The sequence below is a fragment of the Bombina bombina genome, chromosome 7 (assembly GCF_027579735.1).
Source record: "Bombina bombina isolate aBomBom1 chromosome 7, aBomBom1.pri, whole genome shotgun sequence".
Lineage (NCBI taxonomy): Eukaryota > Metazoa > Chordata > Amphibia > Anura > Bombinatoridae > Bombina > Bombina bombina.
Window position 1 is genome coordinate 390,403,906 of NC_069505.1, and position 21,468 is coordinate 390,425,373.

Consider the following 21,468-nt stretch of genomic DNA (forward strand, 5'->3'; position numbering starts at 1 on the left):
AAGAAAAAAACTGCATCTCCCCAACACTTTGCCTGTCTTCCTAAACTGCCAAATTTGCCCCCCACCCCAGTTCTGCCTATGAGACACCCACCTCCACCAATAGGACACCAAGAATTCTGCCTCCACCAACAATAACTCCACCCATGGCACACCAATGAATCTGCCTTTAGTCACAGTGACTCAACCCATGAAACACTAACAATTCTGTTTTACCCACATTGACTCAACCCATGGAACACCAATGGAACACCAATTACTATGCCTCTATCCACATTGACTCCACCCATGAAACACCAATGACTCTGCCTTTACCCACATTGACTCCACCCATGGAACACCAATTACTGTGCCTTCACCCACATTGATTCCACCCATGGAACGCCAATGACTCTGCCTTTACCCACAATGACTCCACCCATGGAACACCAATTACTCTGCCTCCACCCAAAATGACCCCACTCATGGAACACCCAAACTCCACCCACAATAACTCCATGACTTAGTCCCAAACCTCCTGATCCTGAGCATGGATCTTTTCTGGGTAAGTGTGTGTCTCCCCCCCAAATCCAAGTTCTAGAACTGCCTCTGTGCTTGGCTTGACATCTGTTAATGAGCAATACAACCTACAGCAGCCTAAACTAAGAGGTTATGATGCCTTATTGCCCAGACCCACACAAAAACTCTTACCGTCCAGTGTTCCAAATATAAGCAGCAGCCACAGACGTCTCATGATGTTGCTGTTTCTGGTAAACACAAGGAACTCGAAATTATAAATAATATTTGTATTTCACTGTATTGTGTCTCCATCAGAAGCTAACATTATGCAGATATGTTCTGTAAAACATACATATTCGTAACACAAGATAGTTAATGTAACTAATTACTGAAGTGCAGGTTTGTGGTTATGCAGAAATAATAGGAAGTTGCAGATGAGATAGCTGAGTTTAAAAAAAGCTCATTATTAACACCTATCCGGCCGTCTTATTTAGTACAAAATGCAAGGCGACCCTGCTAATTAAAAAAATAGTCAGCATCACAAATAAACTTTCATGATTCAGATACTGCAGTAGGCTCAGGAGCATGTCACATGTTCAGCACTATAGATCAGCAGTGTTTGCAACAATATTAAGCAATTATATACATATATTACTCAAGACACATGCATGCTCCTAAGCATACCTGACTTGTAACAAAGTATACTAAGAAAAAGATGTCAATTTGATCATTTAGTATATTACAAAGCTTTTTCTATTATCTAGTTTGCTTTCTTCTCTTGGTAACATTGGTTGAAAAGCATACCTAGATAGGCTCAGGGGCAGTAATGCACTGCTGAGAGCTAGCTGCTAATTTGTGGCTGCACATATATGCCTCTTGTCATTGGTTGACCAGTTTATCTTGCCCCTGTAGAGCATTTTTGCTCTGGAGCTGACTTTAAAGGGACATTAAACACTTAGGCCTAGATTTGGAGTTCGGCGGTAGCCGTCAAAACCAGCGTTAGAGGCTCCTAACGCTGGTTTTAGGCTACCGCCGGTATTTGGAGTCAGTGATTAAAGGGTCTAACGCTCACTTTTCAGCCGCGACTTTTCCATACCGCAGATCCCCCTACGCCATTTGCGTATCCTATCTTTTCAATGGGATCTTTCTAACGCTGGTATTTAGAGTCGTTTCTGAAGTGAGCGTTAGAGCTCTAACGACAAAACTCCAGCCGCCTGAAAATAGCAGGAGTTAAGAGCTTTCTGGCTAACTCCGGTTTATAAAGCTCTTAACTACTTTACCCTAAAGTACACTAACACCCATAAACTACCTATGTACCCCTAAACCGAGCTCCCCCCACATCGCCGCCACTCGATTAAAATTTTTAACCCCTAATCTGCCGACCGCCACCTACGTTATACTTATGTACCCCTAATCTGCTGCCCCTAACCCCGCCGACCCCTATATTATATTTATTAACCCCTAACTTGCCCCCCACAACGTCGCCACCAGCTACTTAAAATAATTAACCCCTAATCTTCCGACCGCAAATCGCCGCCACCTACGTTATCCCTATGTACCCCTAATCTGCTGCCCTAACATCGCCGACCCCTATATTATATTTATTAACCCCTAATCTGCCCCCCTCAACGTCGCCGACACCTGCCTACACTTATTAACCCCTAATCTGCCGAGCGGACCTGAGCGCTACTATAATAAAGTTATTAACCCCTAACCCGCCTCACTAACCCTATCATAAATAGTATTAACCCCTAATCTGCCCTCCCTAACATCGCCGACACCTAACTTCAATTATTAACCCCTAATCTGCCGACCTCACCGCTATTCTAATAAATGTATTAACCCCTAACGCTAAGTCTAACCCTAACACCCCCCTAAGTTAAATATAATTTTTATCTAACAAAATAAATTAACTCTTATTAAATAAATGATTCCTATTTAAAGCTAAATACTTACCTGTAAAATAAATCCTAATATAGCTACAATATAAATTATAATTATATTATAGCTATTTTAGGATTAATATTTATTTTACAGGCAACTTTGTAATTATTTTAACCAGGTACAATAGCTATTAAATAGTTAAGAACTATTTAATAGTTACCTAGTTAAAATAATAACAAATTTACCTGTAAAATAAATCCTAACCTAAGATATAATTAAACCTAACACTACCCTATCAATAAAATAATTAAATAAACTACCTACAATTACCTACAATTAACCTAACACTACACTATCAATAAATTAATTAAACACAATTCCTACAAATAAATACAATTAAATAAACTAGCTAAAGTACAAAAAAATAAAAAAGAACTAAGTTACAGAAAATAAAAAAATATTTACAAACATAAGAAAAATATTACAACAATATTAAACTAATTACACCTACTCTAAGCCCCCTAATAAAATAACAAAGCCCCCCAAAATAAAAAATTCCCTACCCTATTCTAAATTAAAAAACTTACAAGCTCTTTTACCTTACCAGCCCTGAACAGGGCCCTTTGCGGGGCATGCCCCAAGAATTTCAGCTCTTTTGCCTGTAAAAGAATAAATACAATACCCCCCCCCCAACATTACAACCCACCACCCACATACCCCTAATCTAACCCAAACCCCCCTTAAATAAACCTAACACTAAGCCCCTGAAGATCTTCCTACCTTGTCTTCACCATACCAGGTTCACCGATCCGTCCTGAAGAGCTCCTCCGATGTCCTGATCCAAGCCCAAGCGGGGGCTGAAGAGGTCCATGATCCGGTCAAAGTCTTCATCCAAGCGGGGCAGAAGAGGATCTTCCATCCGATTGAAGTCATCATCCAGGCGGCATCTTCTATGGTCTTCCATCCGGAGCGAAGCGGCAGGATCCTGAAGACCTCCAGCGCGGAACATCCATCCGGACCGACGACTGAACGACGAATGACTGTTCCTTTAAGGGACGTCATCCAAGATGGCGTCCCTCGAATTCCGATTGGCTGATAGGATTCTATCAGCCAATCGGAATTAAGGTAGGAATTTTCTGATTGGCTTTTTCAGTGGTCGGATTAGGGGTTAATAACTTTATTATAGTAGCGCTCAGGTCCGCTCGGCAGATTAGGGGTTAATAAGTGTAGGCAGGTGTCGGCGACGTTGAGGGGGGCGTTGAGGGGGGCAGATTAGGGGTTAATAAATATAATCTAGGGGTCGGCGATGTTAGGGCAGCAGATTAGGGGTACATAGGGATAACGTAGGTTGCGGCGGTTTACGGAGCGGCAGATTAGGGGTTAAAAAAAATATGCAGGGGTCAGCGATAGCGGGGACGGCAGATTAGGGGTTTATAAGTGTAAGGCTAGGGGTGTTTAGACTCGGGGTACATGTTAGAGTGTTAGGTGCAGACGTAGGAAGTGTTTCCCCATAGGAAACAATGGGGCTGCGTTAGGAGCTGAACGCTGCTTTTTTGCAGGTGTTAGGTTTTTTTACAGCTCAAACAGCCCCATTGTTTCCTATGGGAGAATCGTGCACGAGCACGTTTTTGAGGCTGGCCGCGTCCGTAAGCAACTCTGGTATCGAGAGTTGCATTTGCGGTACAAATGCTCTACGCTCCTTTTTTGGAGCCTAACGCAGCATTTGTTTGAACTCTCGATACCAGAGTTTTATGGTGCGGCCAGAAAAAAGCCCGCGGAGCGTTAACAGCCCTTTTACCGCCAAACTCCAAATCTAGGCCTTAGAGATAATAAATATAAAGTGTTCAACTGTATGTAGTAAAACAACTTTGCAATATACTTTCATTATTCATATTGTTCCCTTTTCCTGTAATTTAAATCTGAATATTGTGGACTTTCCAAATTCTTGTTAAAAGTGGGAGTGCAGACACTGCTATATTCTACACAGTCATTGGTTGCACACTCTAGTAAGCCATTTATAACTTTCTTTAATTGGTCTTTGCAGAAAAAGGAACCTAAGTTACAATATGGCGGCGCCCACTGCTTTATAGACAATAGAATGTTACCCTTATTTTTTCAATATTTAAAAAACTAATGTCATTTTAAAAATACATATACTGTATATAAATTATTCTCAGGCATATATTTTTGTTCTGAATACATCGTTCTATCAATTATTTATTTAGTTGTAATGTCCCTTTAAAGACACATACATTTAAAATGTTTCTTTCATGATTCAGACAGAGCCAAATTTTTTCTTTCATGATTCAGTTAGAGCATGCAATTTAAAGCAACTTTCTAATTTACTCCTATTATAATTTTTTCTTCGTTCTCTTGCTATCTATATTTGAAAAAGTAGGCATCTAAGCTATTTTTTTGGTTCAGACCTCTGGACAGCACTTATTTATTGGTTGTTGAATTTATCCACCAATCAGCAAGAACAACCAAGGTTGTTTACCAAAAATGGGCCAGCATCTAAACTTACATTCTTGATTTTTAAATAAAGATACCAAGAGAATGAAGAAAATTTGATAATAGAAGTAAATTGGAAAGTTGCTTAAAATTGGATGCTCTATCTGAATCACGAAAGAAAAAATTTGGGTTCAGTGTCCCTTTAATGCCTTTGCATTGATTAAATCCATAGGGCCAGATTACAAGTAGTGCGGCCCAATGATATTGGTTATTACGCGCTACCATTAGCGCATGACTTTGATATTACAAGTCCATGGTAAAGCTCTCATTAGCGTGGCCAACTTTGCTGGAGCACGACCTATACTTTTGATGGATATAGTGACCACAAAACGTTGCAATGGTAATTCAAGTTGAAAATTATAGTTTGCACTCACACAAAACCCCGAAACTGTGTTAGAATATTTAGCACAACTTCAGACCTGAAGTAAAGTGTAAGGGGACGATTTATTAAGCTCCGTATAAAGAGCGCTGCTCCATAACTTGTCCATCTGCTCTGAAATCAACACGACTGAATACGATCGGGTTGATTGACACCCCTGCTAGCAGCCGATTGGCCGCGAATCTGCAGGGGGCGGCATTGCACCAGCAGTTCACAAGAACTGCTGGTGCAATGATAAATGTTGACAGCGTATGCTGTCGGCATTTAGCAATGTGCAGCGGACATGAAACGCTACATTGTATCATGTCCGCTCGCACATTAATAAATATACCCCTAAGAGTTTAAAAAAAAGTTGCACAAAACTCATATATAACACATTAAAATAAAGTATTAAAGGGATACTAAACACAAATGGTTTTTTTTCATGATTCAGACATAGCAGCAATGTTAAGCAACTTTCTAATTTACTCCTATTATCAATTTTTCTTCATTCTCTTGGTGTCTTTTTTTTGAAAAGCAGGAATATAAGATTAGGAGCCGGCCCATCTTTGGTTCAGCACCTGGGTAGCGCTTGCTGATTGGTGGCTAAATTGTATTAATGGGAGAACTGCTGGTGCGGCAGCCATGAGAGTTTGCTACATTGGAGCTGAAAGAGGTTTATCCACTGTTTATCCCCAAATTATGACACCATCTATATGTAAATCAGGTACCTTATTCTTTGGTGTGTTTATCTGCTTTAAGATCAGCCCTAATACATACATATATATCGGATGTTAGAGCCTGCAGTGGAACCGATGAGAGAGCTACTCGCACCTTGTGTGGGCATAGTAAACAATTATGATAGTTGCTCTGAAAGAGTAACTACCAAATATACCCTAGGTACTGGTGTAAACTATTAAGGGCAAAAAAGCACTAAAAACGGTGGTTTCACCTCAGAAAAAAACCACCTGTAACTAAAAGATAGTTATTAGAACATGGGAACATAATTTATTTTCAGTGTGATTAGAGTAGCTCTGGATAAGAGAAACTTAGTCTAAATATTGCCTAGTACAACAATATTTACGTGAAACTATGTTATGACTGTCAATTGTAGGGTTAACTATGTTGTTAGAAGTGTAATAATTTTTTTTGTTTAATTGTATAAAAGACAAATATCGGATTGAATAAATAATAGAAAGAATTTTTATTTTTCAATAAAATTACAATAACTCTTTATATAAATAAGTATACATTCAATATGACAATTAAAAAGATGAGCGGATATTTAAAAGATATTAATATCCTTTTTGAACCGGATCCGGTGTTAAAAAAAGAATTAAAAAACTGTATATAATATAATTAATTGTTCTAAAATAATTGGTTTGGAAAATTGCTACGTTTCTAGAAATATGTATGTTGTAAATTATAACTCAATGTATTTTACATATAGATCGTGGAGACTAGAGAGCATAGAGACTATTATTTGATACAAGAACTCAATTCATGCATATACATATACCTTATCTATTGGTTTTAACAACTTAGAAATAGAAAAGATTGCAAAAGCACATTTGCCCGGGGCTTTGCTTAAATTTAAAAGGTACCTTTAAAACTGGAGAATAGCGCAAGTCTGTGTACTATACCGGTATAGTTATTCTGTAAGCCGTATCTGTTGAGGCAAACTTGTTAATCTTGGAAACCCACCAGGGGGTCTCTTGAAATAGTTTCCAATGTGAAGCAACAATTTGTTATTTTAGTTGTAATCCTTTGTGTTGGAGTGTGAAGGTTACGATGTTGTATATCCTTTGTTGGAGGTCCCACCGGGGGGTCTCATAGGGTCTTTCAGATGTATTTTATTGTTTACACCACGTGATGACTTAACGTTTACACCACGTGATGACTTAACTTGAGAAGGAGGGATTCATGCTGCTGCCTGAGCCTAATTTCTGTGCCATACTGCTACGAGTCCCACTCCCTGGATAAAGGAATACATCCAGCAGCCCTGCACTAAGGATATGATCAAATAATTATACCCAGAATAACACCAAATGTAAAACAACAAAAGAGGACCGCTAACAAGGAGAAATCTGAAAACAAGTCAGAACTCTGTTAGAGCATGAATCCTCCGATAACCCTTTTTTCCTCTAACTGTCATATACAAAAAATGGATCCAAAAAACTATATGTTTACGATACTCCACCTTCTGACACCTGCTATAACTTTCTGACGGACCGCTCAACAAAGGTGAGAAGAGAACAAAGTCGGATAACATCGAGCTAGAACATTAGCAAGAAAAAGGACCAAATTGTATTTTGAACAATAAAATACATCTGAAAGACCCTGTGAGACCCCCCGGTGGGACCTCCAACAAAGGATATACAACATCGTAACCTTCACACTCCAACACAAAGGATTACAACTAAAATAACAAATTGTTGCTTCACATTGGAAACTATCTAACTACAAGTATTAACCCCTAATCTGCCGACCTGATATCGCTGCAACCTAAAATTATAGCTATTAACCCCTAATCTGCTATCCCTAACATCGCCGACCCCTACATTATAGTTATTAACCCCTAATCTGCCCCCCCCCAACGTCGCCGCAATCTAACTACAAGTATTAACCCCTAATCTGCCGACCGTTAATCGCCACCACTATAATAAATGTATTAACCCCTAAACCGCCGCACTCCTGCCTCGCAAACACTATAATACATTTTATTAACCCCTAATCTGCCCTCCCTAACATCACCGCCACCTACCTACAATTATTAACCCCTAATCTCCCGCCCCCAACGTCGCCGCTACTATAATAAGGTTATTAACCCCTAAACCTAAGTCTAACCCTAACCCTAACACCCCCTAACTTAAATATAATTTTAATAAAACTAAATAAATTTACTATAGTTAAATAAATGAATCCTATTTAAAACTAAATACTTACCTGTAAAATAAACCCTAACATAGCTACAATATAACTAATAGTTACATTGTAGCTATTTTAGCATTTATATTTATTTTACAGGCAACTTTGTATTTATTTTAACTAGGTACAATAGCTATTAAATAGTTATTGACTATTTAATAATTACCTAGTTAAAATAATTACAAAATTACCTGTAAAATAAATCCTAACCTAAGTTACAATTAAACCTAACACTACACTATAATTAAATAAATTAACTACAAGTACCTACAATTATCTACAATTAAATAAACTAAACTAAACTACAAAAAAAATACTAAATGACAAAAAACAAACACTAAATTACAAAAAATAAAAAATATTACAAGAATTTTAAACTAATTACACCTAATCTAAGCCCCCTAATAAAATAACAAAGCCCCCCAAAATAAAAAAATGCCCTACCCTATACTAAATTACAAACGTTAACAGCTCTATTACCTTACCAGCCCTTAAAAGGAACTTTTGCGGAGCATGCCCAAAGAAAACAGCTCTTTTGCCTGTAAAAAAAAACACAATACCCCCCCACATTACAACCCACCACCCACATAGCCCTACTCTAACCCAAACCCCCCTTAAATAAACCTAACACTACCCCCCTGAAGATCTCCCTACCTTGAGTCATGTTCACCCAGCCGGGCCGAAGTCTTCATCCGATGGGGCAGAAGAGGACATCCAGACCGGCAATTTTAAACTAATTAAAGCTAATCTAAGCCCCCTAATAAAATAACAAAGCCCCCCAAAATAAAAAAATTCCCTACCCTATATTAAATTACAAAAGTTAACAGCTCTATTACCTTACCAGCCCTTAAAAGGGCCTTTTGCGGGGCATGCCCCAAAGAAAACTTCTCTTTTGCCTGTAAAAAAAAACACAATACCTCCCCCCACATTACAACCCACCACCCACATACCCCTACTCTAACCCAAACCCCCCTTAAATAAACCTAACACTACCCCCCTGAAGATCTCCCTACCTTGAGTCGTGTTCACCCAGCCGGGCCGAAGTCTTCATCCGATGGGGCAGAAGAGGACATCCAGACCGGCAGAAGTCTTCATCCAAGCGGGGCAAGAAGAGGTCTTCCATCCATCAGAAAAGTACCAAAATACAAACAAACACTAAATTACCAAAAATAATAAAATATTACAAGAATTTTAAACTAATTTCACCTAATCTAAGCCCCCTACTAGCTATTAATATAGCTACAATATAACTAATAGTTACATTGTAGCTATTTTAGGATTTATATTTATTTTACAGGCAACTTTGTATTTATTTTAACTAGGTACAATAGTTATTAAATAGTTAATAACTATTTAATAACTACCTAGCTAAAATAAATACAAATTTACCTGTAAAATAAATCCTAACCTAAGTTACAATTACACCTAACACTACACTATCATTAAATTAATTAAATAAATAAATCCTATATAAAACTAAATACTTACCTGTAAAAGAAACCCTAATATAGCTGCAATATAACTAATAGTTACATTGTAGCTATTTTAGGATTTATATTTATTTTACAGGCAACTTTGTATTTATTTTAACTAGGTACAATAGCTATTAAATAGTTATTGACTATTTAATAGCTACCTAGTTAAAATAATTACAAAATTACCTTTAAAATAAATCCTAACCTAAGTTACAATTAAACCTAACACTACACTATCATTAAATAAATTAACTACAAGTACCTACAATTAAATACAATTAAATAAACTAAACTAAAGTACAAAACCCCCCACTAAATTACAAAAAATAAAAAAATATTACAAGAATTTTAAACTAATTACACCTAATCTAAGCCCTCTAATAAAATAACAAAGCCCCCCAAAATAAAAAAATGCCCTACCCTATACTAATTTACAAAAGTTAACAGCTCTATTACCTTACCAGCCCTTAAAAGGGCCTTTTGCGGGGCATGCCCCAAAGAAAACAGCTCTTTTGCCTGTAAAAAAAAACACAAAACCCCCCCACATTACAACCCACCACCCACATACCCCTACTCTAACACAAAACCCCCTTAAAAAAACCTAACACTACCCCCCTCCTGAAGATCTCCCTACCTTGAGTCATGTTCACCCAGCCGGGCCGAAGTCTTCATCCGATGGGGCAGAAGAGGACATCCAGCCCGGCAATTTTAAACTAATTAAAGCTAATCTAAGCCCCCTAATAAAATAACAAAGCCCCCCAAAATAAAAAAATGCCCTACCCTATACTAAATTACAAAAGTTAACAGCTCTATTACCTTACCAGCCCTTAAAAGGGCCTTTTGCGGGGCATGCCCCAAGGAAAACATCTCTTTTGCCTGTAAAAAAAAACACAATACCTCCCCCCCACATTACAACCCACCACCCACGTACCCCTACTCTAACCCAAACCCCCCTTAAATAAACCTAACACTACCCCCCTGAAGATCTCCCTACCTTGAGTCGTGTTCACCCAGCCGGGCCGAAGTCTTCATCCGATGGGGCAGAAGAGGACATCCAGACCGGCAGAAGTCTTCATCCAAGCGGGGCAAGAAGAGGTCTTCCATCCATCAGAAAAGTACCAAAATACAAACAAACACTAAATTACCAAAAATAATAAAATATTACAAGAATTTTAAACTAATTACACCTAATCTAAGCCCCCTACTAGCTATTAATATAGCTACAATATAACTAATAGTTACATTGTAGCTATTTTAGGATTTATATTTATTTTACAGGCAACTTTGTATTTATTTTAACTAGGTACAATAGTTATTAAATAGTTAATAACTATTTAATAACTACCTAGCAAAAATAAATACAAATTTACCTGTAAAATAAATCCTAACCTAAGTTACAATTACACCTAACACTACACTATCATTAAATTAATTAAATAAATTAATCATATTTAAAACTAAATACTTACCTGTAAAATAAACCCTAATATAGCTACAATATAACTAATAGTTACATTGCAGCTATTTTAGGATTTATATTTATTTTACAGGCAACTTTGTATTTATTTTAACTAGGTAAAATAGCTATTAAATAGATATTTACTGTTTAATAGCTACCTAGTTAAAATAATTACAAAATTACCTGTAAAATAAATCCTAACCTAAGTTACAATTAAACCTAACACTACACTATCATGAAATAAATTAAATAAATTAACTACAAGTACCTACAATTAAATACAATGAAATAAATTAAACTAAAGTACAAAAAAACAAACACTAAATTTCAAAAAATAAAAAAATATTACAAGAATTTTAAACTAATTACACCTAATCTAAGCCCCCTACTAGCTATTAATATAGCTACAATATAACTAATAGTTACATTGTAGCTATTTTAGGATTTATATTTATTTTACAGGCAACTTTGTATTTATTTTAACTAGGTACAATAGTTATTAAATAGTTAATAACTATTTAATAACTACCTAGCAAAAATAAATACAAATTTACCTGTAAAATAAATCCTAACCTAAGTTACAATTACACCTAACACTACACTATCATTAAATTAATTAAATAAATTAATCATATTTAAAACTAAATACTTACCTGTAAAATAAACCCTAATATAGCTACAATATAACTAATAGTTACATTGCAGCTTTTTTAGGATTTATATTTATTTTACAGGCAACTTTGTATTTATTTTAACTAGGTAAAATAGCTATTAAATAGATATTTACTGTTTAATAGTTACCTAGTTAAAATAATTACAAAATTACCTGTAAAATAAATCCTAACCTAAGTTACAATTAAACCTAACACTACACTATCATTAAATAAATTAAATAAATTAACTACAAGTACCTACAATTAAATACAATGAAATAAATTAAACTAAAGTACAAAAAAACAAACACTAAATTACAAAAAATAAAAAAATATTACAAGAATTTTAAACTAATTACACCTAATCTAAGCCCCCTAATAAAATAACAAAGCCCCCCAAAATAAAAAAAATGCCCTACCCTATACTAAATTACAAAAGTTAACAGCTCTATTACCTTACCAGCCCTTAAAAGGGCCTATTGCGGGGGCATGCCCCAAAGAAAACAGCTCTTTTGCGTGTAAAAAAACACACAATACCCCCCCACATTACAACCCACCACCCACATACCCCTACTCTAACCCAAACCCCCCCTTAAATAAACCTAACACTACCCCCCTGAAGTTCTCCCTACCTTGAGTCGTGTTCACCCAGCCGGGACAATGTCTTCATCCGATGGGGCAGAAGAGGACATCCAGACCGGCAGAAGTCTTCATCCAAACGGGGCAAGAAGAGGTCTTCCATCTATCAGAAGTCTTGATCCAGGCGGCATCTTCTCTGTTCATCCATCCGGAGCGGAGCAGCAGCATCCTGAAGACATCCGACGCGGAGCATCCTCTTCTTTCTTGATTCGACGACTAAATGACTGTACCTTTAAGTGACATCATCCAAGATGGCGTCCCTTGAATTCCAATTGGCTGATAGGATTCTATCAGCCAATCAGAATTAAGGTAGGAAAATCTGATTGGCTGATTCAATCAGCCAATCAGATTCAAGTTCAATCGGATTGGCTGATCCAATCAGCCAATCAGATTGACCTCGCATTCTATTGGCTTATCGGAACAGCCAATAGAATGCAAGGTCAATCTGATTGGCTGATTGGATTGCCGCCTGGATCAAGACTTCTGATGGACGGATGGAAGACCTCTTCTTGCCCCGCTTGGATGAAGACTTCTGCCGGTCTGGATGTCCTCTTCTGCCCCGCCCGACTCAAGGTAGGGAGATCTTCAGGGGGGTAGTGTTAGGTTTACTTAAGGGGTTTTTGGGTTAGAGTAGGGGTATGTGGGTGGAGGGTTGTAATGTGGGGGGGGTATTGTGTTTTTTTTTTACAGGCAAAAGAGCTGTTTTCTTTGGGGCATGCCCCCGCAAAAGGCCCTTTTAAGGGCTGCTAAGGTAATATAGCTGTTAACTTTTGTAATTTAGTATAGGGTAGGGCATTTTTTTTTATTTTGGGGGGCTTTGTTATTTTATTAGGGGGCTTAGATTAGGTGTAATTAGTTTAAAATTCTTGTAATATTTTTTTATTTTTTGTAATTTAGTGTTTGTTTTATTGTACTTTAGTTTAGTTTATTTCATTGTATTTAATTGTAGGTACTTGTAGTTAATTTAATTAATTTATTTCATGATAGAGTAGTGTTAGGTTTAATTGTAACTTAGGTTAGGATTTATTTTACAGGTAATTTTGTAATTATTTTAACTAGGTAGCTATAAAACAGTAAATATCTATTTAATAGCTATTTTACCTAGTTAAAATAAATACAAAGTTGCCTGTAAAATAAATATAAATCCTAAAATAGCTACAATGTAACTATTAGTTATATTGTAGCTATATTAGGGTTTATTTTACAGTTAAGTATTTAGTTTTAAATAGGATTAATTTATTTAACTAATTTAATGATAGTGTAGTGTTAGGTGTAATTGTAACTTAGGTTAGGATTTATTTTACAGGTAAATTTGTATTTATTTTAGCTAGGTAGTTATTAAATAGTTATTAACTATTTGATAACTATTGTACCTAGTTAAAATAAATACAAAGTTGCCTGTAAAATAAATATAAATCCTAAAATAGCTACAATGTAACTATTAGTTATAGTGTAGCTATATTATTAGCTAGTATGGGGGCTTAGATTAGGTGTAATTAGTTTAAAATTATTGTAATATTTTATTATTTTTGATAATATAGTGTTTGTTTGTTTTTTGGTACTTTTCTGATGGATGGAAGACCTCTTCTTGCCCCGCTTGGATGAAGACTTCTGCCCGTCTGGATGTCCTCTTCTGCCCCATTAGATGAAGACTTCGGCCCGGCTGGGTGAACACAACTCAAGGTAGGGAGATCTTCAGGGGGGTAGTGTTAGGTTTATTTAAGGGGGGTTTGGGTTAGAGTAGGGGTATGTGGGTGGTGGGTTGTAATGTGGGGGGGGGTATTGTGTTTTTTTTACAGGCAAAAGAGCTGTTTTCTTTGGGGCATGCCCCGCAAAAGGCCCTTTTAAGTGCTGGTAAGGTAATAGAGCTGTTAACTTTTGTAATTTAGTATAGGGTAGGGCATTTTTTTATTTTGGGGGGCTTTGTTATTTTATTAGGGGGCTTAGATTAGGTGTAATTAGTTTAAAATTCTTGTAATGTTTTATATTTTTTGTAATTTAGTGTTTGTTTTTTTGTACTTTAGTTTAGTTTATTTAATTGTATTTAATTGTAGGTACTTGTAGTTAATTTATTTAATGATAGTGTATTGTTAGGATTAATTGTAACTTAGGTTAGGATTTATTTTACAGGTAATTTTGTAATTATTTTAACTAGGTAGCTATTAAATAGTCAATAACTATTTAATAGCTATTGTACCTAGTTAAAATAAATACAAAGTTGCCTGTAAAATAAATATAAATCCTAAAATAGCTACAATGTAACTATTAGTTATATTGCAGCTATATTAGGGTTTATTTTACAGGTAAGTATTTAGTTTTAAATAGGATTCATTTATTTAATTAATTTAATGATAGTGTAGTGTTAGGTATAATTGTAACTTAGGTTAGGATTTATTTTACAGGTAAATTTGTATTTATTTTAGCTAGGTAGTTATTAAATAGTTATTAACTATTTAATAGCTATTGTACCTAGTTAAAATAAATGCAAAGTTGCCTGTAAAATAAATATAAATCCTAAAATAGCTACAATGTAACTATTAGTTATATTGTAGCTATATTAATAGCTGGTAGGGGCTTAGATTAGGTGTAATTAGTTTAAAATTCTTGTAATATTTTATTATTTTTGGTAATTTAGTGTTTGTTTGTATTTTGGTACTTTTCTGATGGATGGAAGACCTCTTCTTGCCCCGCTTGGATGAAGACTTCTGCCCGGCTGGGTGAACACGACTCAAGGTAGGGAGATCTTCAGGGGGGTAGTGTTAGGTTTATTTAAGAGGGGTTTGGGTTAGAGTAGGGGTATGTGGGTGGTGGGTTATAATGTTGGGGGGTGGTGTTTTTTTTTTACAGGCAAAAGAGATGTTTTTTTGGGGGCATGCCCCGCAAAAGGCCCTTTTAAGGGCTGGTAAGGTAATAGAGCTGTTAGCTTTTGTAATTTAGTATAGGGTAGGGCATTTTTTTATTTTGGGGGGCTTTGTTATTTTATTAGGGGGCTTAGATTAGCTGTAATTAGTTTAAAATTGCCGGTCTGGATGTCCTCTTCTGCCCCATCGGATGAAGACTTCGGCCCGGCTGGATGAAGACGACTCAAGGTAGGGAGATCTTCAGGGGGGTAGTGTTAGGTTTATTTAAGGGGGGTTTGGGTTAGAGTAGGGGTATGTGGGTGGTGGGTTGTAATGTGGGGGGGTATTGTGTTTTTTTTTTACAGGCAAAAGAGCTGTTTTCTTTGGGGCATGCCCCACAAAAGGCCCTTTTAAGGGCTGGTAAGGTAATAGAGCTGTTAACATTTGTAATTTAGTATAGGGTAGCTCATTTTTTTATTTTGGGGGGCTTAGTTATTTTATTAGTGGGCTTAGATTAGGTGTAATTAGTTTAAAATTCTTGTAATATTTTTTTATTTTTTGTAATTTAGTGTTTGTTTGTTTTTTATAATTTAGTGGGGGTTTTTTTGTACTTTAGTTTATTTAATTATAGATAATTGTAGGTACTTATAGTTAATTTATTTAATGATAGTGTAGTGTTAGGTTTAATTGTAACTTAGGTTAGGATTTATTTTACAGGTAATTTTGTAATTATTTTAACTATTTAGCTATTAAATGGTCAATAACTATTTAATAGCTATTGTACCTAGTTAAAATAAATACAAAGTTGCCTGTAAAATAAATATAAATGCTAAAATAGCTACAATGTAACTATTAGTTATATTGCAGCTATATTAGGGTTTATTTTACAGGTAAGTATTTAGTTTTAAATAGGATTCATTTATTTAATTAATTTAATGATAGTGTAGTGTTAGGTGTAATTGTAACTTAGGTTAGGATTTATTTTACAGGTAAATTTGTATTTATTTTAACTAGGTAGTTATTAAATAGTTATTAACTATTTAATAGCTATTGTACCTAGTTAAAATAAATGCAGAGTTGCCTGTAAAATAAATATAAATCCTAAAATAGCTACAATGTATCTATTAGTTATATTGTAGCTATATTAATAGCTGGTAGGGGGCTTAGATTAGGTGTAATTAGTTTAAAATTCTTGTAATATTTTATTATTTTTGGTAATTTAGTGTTTGTTTGTATTTTGGTACTTTTCTGATGGATGGAAGACCTCTTCTTGCCCCGCTTGGATGAAGACTTCTGCCAGACTGGATGTCCTCTTCTGCCCCATCGGATGAAGACTTCGGCCCGGCTGGGTGAACACGACTCAAGGTAGGGAGATCTTCAGGGGGGTAGTGTAGGGTTTATTTAAGGGGGGTTTGGGTTAGAGTAGGGGTATGTGGATGGTGGGTTGTAATGTTGGGGGGTGGTGTTTTTTTTTTTACAGGCAAAAGAGCTGTTTTTTTTGGGGCATGCCCCGCAAAAGGCCCTTTTAAGGGCTGGTAAGGTAATAGAGCTGTTAACTTTTGTAATTTAGTATAGGGTAGGGCATTTTTTTATTTTGGGGGGCTTTGTTATTTTATTAGGGGGCTTAGATTAGCTGTAATTAGTTTAAAATTGCCGGTCTGGATGTCCTCTTCCACCCCATCGGATGAAGACTTCGGCCCGGCTGGATGAAGACGACTCAAGGTAGGGAGATCTTCAGGGGGGTAGTGTTAGGTTTATTTAAGGGGGGTTTGGGTTAGAGTAGGGGTATGTGGGTGGTGGGTTGTAATGTGGGGGGGTATTGTGTTTTTTTTTTACAGGCAAAAGAGCTGTTTTCTTTGGGGCATGCCCCACAAAAGGCCCTTTTAAGGGCTGGTAAGGTAATAGAGCTGTTAACTTTTGTAATTTAGTATAGGGTAGCTCATTTTTTTATTTTGGGGGGCTTTGTTATTTTATTAGGGGGCTTAGATTAGGTGTAATTAGTTTAAAATTCTTGTAATATTTTTTTATTTTTTGTAATTTAGTGTTTGGTTTTTTTTGTAATTTAGTGGGGGGGTTTTTTGTACTTTAGTTTAGTTTATTTAATTGTAGATAATTGTAGGTACTTGTAGTTAATTTATTTAATGATAGTGTAGTGTTAGGTTTAATTGTAACTTAGGTTAGGATTTATTTTACAGGTAATTTTGTAATTATTTTAACTAGGTAGCTATTAAATAGTCAATAACTATTTAATAGCTATTGTACCTAGTTAAAATAAATACAAAGTTGCCTGTAAAATAAATATAAATGCTAAAATAGCTACAATGTAACTATTAGTTATATTGCAGCTATATTAGGGTTTATTTTACAGGTAAGTATTTTGTTTTAAATAGGATTCATTTATTTAATTAATTTAATGATAGTGTAGTGTTAGGCGTAATTGTAACTTAGGTTAGGATTTATTTTACAGGTAAATTTGTATTTATTTTAGCTAGGTAGCTATTCAATAGTAATTAACTATTTAATAGCTATTGTACCTAGTTAAAATAAATACAAAGTTGCCTGTAAAATAAAAATAAATCCTAAAATAGCTACAATGTAACTATTAGTTATATTGTAGCTATCTTTGGGTTTATTTTACAGGTAAGTATTTAGTTTTAAATAGGATTCATTTATTTAACTATAATAAATTTATTTCGTTTTATTTAAATTATATTTAACTTAGGGGGTGTTAGGGTTAGGGTTAGATTTAGGTTTAGGGGTTAATAACCTTATTATAGAAGTGGCGACGTTGGGGGCGGGAGATTAGGGGTTAATAATTGTAGGTAGGTGGCGGCGATGTTAGGGAGGGCAGATTAGGGGTTAATAAAACGTATTATAGTGTTTGCGAGGCGGGAGTGTGGCGGTTTAGGGGTTAATACATTTATTATAGTGGCGGCGATTTCCGGTCGGCAGATTAGGGGTTAATACTTGTAGTTAAATTGCGGCGACGTTGGGGGGGGGCAGATTAGGGGTTAATAACTATAATGTAGGGGTCGGCGATGTTAGGGACAGCAGTTTAGGGGTTAATAGCTATAATTTTAGGTTGCGGCGATATCAGGTCGGCAGATTAGGGGTTAATACTTGTAGTTAGATTGCGGCGACGTTGGGGGGGCAGATTAGGGGTTAATAACTATAATGTAGGGGTCGGTGATGTTAGGGACAGCAGATTAGGGGTTAATAGCTATAATGTAGGTGGCGGCGATATCCGGTCGGCAGATTAGGGGTTAATACTTGTAGTTAGATTGCGGCGATGTTGGGGGGGCAGATTAGGGGTTAATAACTATAATGTAGGGGTCAGCGATGTTAAGGACAGCAGATTAGGGGTTAATAGCTATAATGTAGGCGGCAGCGATATCCGGTCAGCAGATTAGGGGTTAATACTTGTAGTTAGATTGCGGCGACGTTGGGGGTGGCAGATTATGGGTTAATAACTATAATGTAGGGGTCGGCGATGTTAGGGACAGCAGATTAGGGGTTCATAGGGATAATGTAGGTTGCGGCGATATACAGTCGGCAGATTAGGGGTTAAATAATGTTATTATAGGGTTTGCGATGTGGGGGGACCACGGTTTAGTGGTTCATAGGTAGTTTATGGGTGTTAGTGACTTAGTGTACTAAATTTTGCCGAATTCGATTCGATCCGAACCAAAATTCGAAAAGTCTGAATCAATCCAAACCGAAAACGAACCGAATTGTTTAGCCGTGCACATGTCTAGATAAAATATGGTTATAGGCTGTATATCATTAAAATGTATCTAAAATTATTTGGGTCTGTTTCTGTTGCAAGTAAATTAATGCAGTAGAAGTGTTAATAGAAATGGATATTATGTATGTTGTGATGGCTCTCATTTAAATATGCAGGTCATGATACAGTACAGAAGTAGAATTTTTGTGGTAAATAATACACGTTTCCTAAATCCTGGCAAGGGTATACATATGTAATTTACATGATAAATGGTTAGTCCTTAAAGGGACAGTACACTGTAACATAGTTTTGATATTAAGGTATTTTCAATGGCTTGTTATACAAGCTGAATAGTGTAAAATGTAGGAGAAGTTACATTTGCAAGTTTATTTGTGTATATATGAAGTAAATTGCAAAGGTTTGAATTTCGGATAATAAGTATATTTTATTGTGTTCCTTATCTTATATTTGTCTCTAAAACCGGAGCTCAGGGCTTTGACAGAGCAATGGAAAATTGTCATTTTATTATTTAAAGGACCAGTTCACTCATGTGAAAGGAGTTCATGAGCAGCAATAGCACTGTATTAGCAGTTTGCGAAATATATTTTTTGAGACCTTTCTTTGTATTATTCTTTTTAAATCTGCCGTTTAGATAGCAGATATTTATGCAGTGTAAGTTAATTCTCTCTGTAATGCAAGCTGAATTGATAAATTGCCTGCAATCTTGGTGTTGTGATCTGTGAGACTAGCGGAAAAGGAAAAAAAAGAGGAGAGAAAATATTTAAAGGGATACAGGCAAACTGATATAAAATCTGAGATTTTAAAGAAATATTTGTTTAGGGAGTACCATAATTATAGTTATATTGATGGTATATTTTCTACCTACCATGGCTCTTATTGGAGCTATGTTATGAAAGCAAATGTATTTTCCCTTTTATTAATTGGTATGGTATCTGCAATTTGAATTTGGTAATTCCAGATGTTTGTCAAAGAAAGGTATTATCTTACCATAAGGATGTGTTTACCTTTAAAAGATTTTGTAGTTTTAAATTATGTTATGATTGTATTCTTTCCTCATACAGGAGTGTGAGAGAATTTAGGTTGCATAAAATAATTAGTAAACTAGAAGTGTTTATATCAGATGAGATTGTTGACTATTAGGATCATAGTTTGAGAATTATAAACATTATAGATAGCAGCTGTGCAGAATAAAGCAACACTAGGTTATTTGTTTTAGTAGTTCTAAGAAAAAATTGTAAAGAAACTAATTTTTAAGAAAATATTTTTATTGACTGTTTTATGTTTTTCATTTTTGTTACAGGGCAGGCCTTAGCATAAGTTTTAGCATAGTCATTCAGCCTCTTGATGAAGTCTAGCAGTTTTCACTTGCTAATGCTTAGTATTCATGAAGTATCATTTAAATTGTATAGAGAAGCTGTGAATTATTCTCTGTAAAAGTATCAATTTAGTTTGTATTATATATCAACAATGTTTTCTTGGTTTTAAATGACATAGGATGAGTTAAGCTAAAGGAATTGTTATGCTTCTAAAAAGATGAAAGAAGTTTTATTTGGACATAATTGTGATTGTATCGGGGTGTGTACTCATCTTGTGCTGTTTGATTTCCTTCTTAGACTCCTTCTGACTTGAGTGTTTGCTTGCTATGGGGATCAGCTGGCTACCTTGTCTACCCCATGAACAAACCATCAGACTTCCAGAATCTACCTGCGGAAGAACACTGGATAAGCACCCCTACTGCAAATGAACTGTATTGAAGCAAAGTGTCTGAGGAAGGTGGAGCGCTCTAAATAAACAAAGACTGTTTTTAAAGTGATCAGAAGCCACCTAGAGACATTTGTGCTGTTCCCATGTCATGCTTCACTGTGGAGAGTGTACAGAGCAAGGAACTGTTGGACATATTGTGGGGGGGTGTGCTAGCAATGCAGGTGGAGAAATAAAAGATGCAGCATTGTTTGGGGATAGGGGGGCTGGTTGGGTCTTTGTGCAGGTAGACCAGTAGTTTGGGGTTTTACTGGGAGGTAGACAGAGCATATTGGAGAGGCCGCAACTATGTGCAGTGACAAATTGTGCCCTATTAGCCTATCAAATTAAACCACAACATGTGAATATTTTTCTCTATAGTATTCTCACATAGAGTCCTGTTACCGTAGTGTCAGGCTTATACTGTTGTTGAAGGCTTTACTAATTTTCTGCGCCTTTCTATTTTTATGTTATTCTGTTAGAATAAAAGGGTGGTATGTTAGGAATTATTGTTAGCGTGAGTAGCGTCATCTTGTCCTTGGCCACCATTTTGTCTTTGGCATCCATCTTGTCTGAATAACCTTTATTATAGTGGTTTATTCTGTAGTGAGAAATACATGTTTCTTATTATTCTCTGCAAAGCTAGTTAACCTTGTAGATGTTCCTGGTGTAACGCCTGGAGGGTACTATCTCTATAAGATGTTCAAATAACCTTGTCTTCATTCTAGATGCACTCCTTAT

The 21,468-nt window shown here is 35.9% G+C and overlaps 1 long non-coding RNA gene across 1 annotated transcript; it reads left to right on the plus strand.

Moving 5' to 3' along the window:
* Positions 1-5,884: 5,884 nt before the first annotated feature.
* Positions 5,885-21,024, plus strand: LOC128635937 (uncharacterized). The gene is made up of 3 exons (XR_008398625.1): positions 5,885-5,975; positions 16,505-16,607; positions 20,601-21,024. It is a non-coding gene; the product is annotated as an uncharacterized LOC128635937 (long non-coding RNA).
* The last annotated feature ends 444 nt before the right edge of the window (positions 21,025-21,468 follow it).